We start from the raw sequence: 1,557 nt of genomic DNA on the forward strand, positions 1-1,557 counted from the left end.
TATATATCTGAGACATCGGGTGTTTGATACGACGCGTCTGCCTTCTGGAACATATTTATCCACGCATGTGCGACCCCTGACCCCTGATGGACATCTCCTGACCGGAGGGGTGCGTCGCGTTGCATGGGATGTGTGTGTGTGTGTGTGTCTGCTCCGATAACCTTCCGTACCGCCGTCAGGCCATGATCTTTCTCTCCCTTTGCTCTTCCTTTAATCCATAATCATAATCATAATCATAATCAACTGGATCTGCGCTTCAGACGGACCCGAGGCTGCAGAGCGACTGCGTTAGACCACGAGATGCATGAGACCAAAGAGCCCAGATCACTAACACACTGACTCCAGATCAGCATCTGAGCCCAGTTCACTAACACACTGACTCCAGATCAGCATCTGAGCCCAGATCACTAACACACTGACTCCAGATCAGCATCTGAGCCCAGATCACTAACACACTGACTCCAGATCAGCATCTGAGCCCAGATCACTAACACACTGACTCCAGATCAGCATCTGAACCCGGATCACTAACACACTGACTCCAGATCAGCATCTGAACCCGGATCACTAACACACTGACTCCAGATCAGCGTCTGAGCCCAGATCACTAACACACTGACTCCAGATCAGCATCTGAACCCGGATCACTAACACACTGACTCCAGATCAGCATCTGAACCCGGATCACTAACACACTGACTCCAGATCAGCATCTGAACCCGGATCACTAACACACTGACTCCAGATCAGTGTCTGAGCCCAGATCACTAACACACTGACTCCAGATCAGCGTCTGAGCCCAGATCACTAACACACTGACTCCAGATCAGCATCTGAGCCCAGATCACTAACACACTGACTCCAGATCAGCATCTGAGCCCAGATCACTAACACACTGACTCCAGATCAGCGTCTGAGCCCAGTTCACTAACACACTGACTCCAGATCAGCATCTGAGCCCAGTTCACTAACACACTGACTCCAGATCAGTGTCTGAGCCCAGATCACTAACACACTGACTCCAGATCAGTGTCTGAGCCCAGATCACTAACACACTGACTCCAGATCAGTGTCTGAGCCCAGTTCACTAACACACTGACTCCAGATCAGCATCTGAGCCCAGTTCACTAACACACTGACTCCAGATCAGCGTCTGAGCCCAGTTCACTAACACACTGACTCCAGATCAGCATCTGAGCCCAGTTCACTAACACACTGACTCCAGATCAGCGTCTGAGCCCAGTTCACTAACACACTGACTCCAGATCAGCATCTGAGCCCAGTTCACTAACACACTGACTCCAGATCAGCGTCTGAGCCCAGTTCACTAACACACTGACTCCAGATCAGTGTCTGAGCCCAGATCACTAACACACTGACTCCAGATCAGTGTCTGAGCCCAGTTCACTAACACACTGACTCCAGATCAGCATCTGAGCCCAGTTCACTAACACACTGACTCCAGATCAGCGTCTGAGCCCAGTTCACTAACACACTGACTCCAGATCAGTGTCTGAGCCCAGATCACTAACACACTGACTCCAGATCAGTGTCTGA

This window comes from Gobio gobio (assembly GCF_949357685.1).
Source record: "Gobio gobio genome assembly, chromosome: 22".
NCBI lineage: Eukaryota > Metazoa > Chordata > Actinopteri > Cypriniformes > Gobionidae > Gobio > Gobio gobio.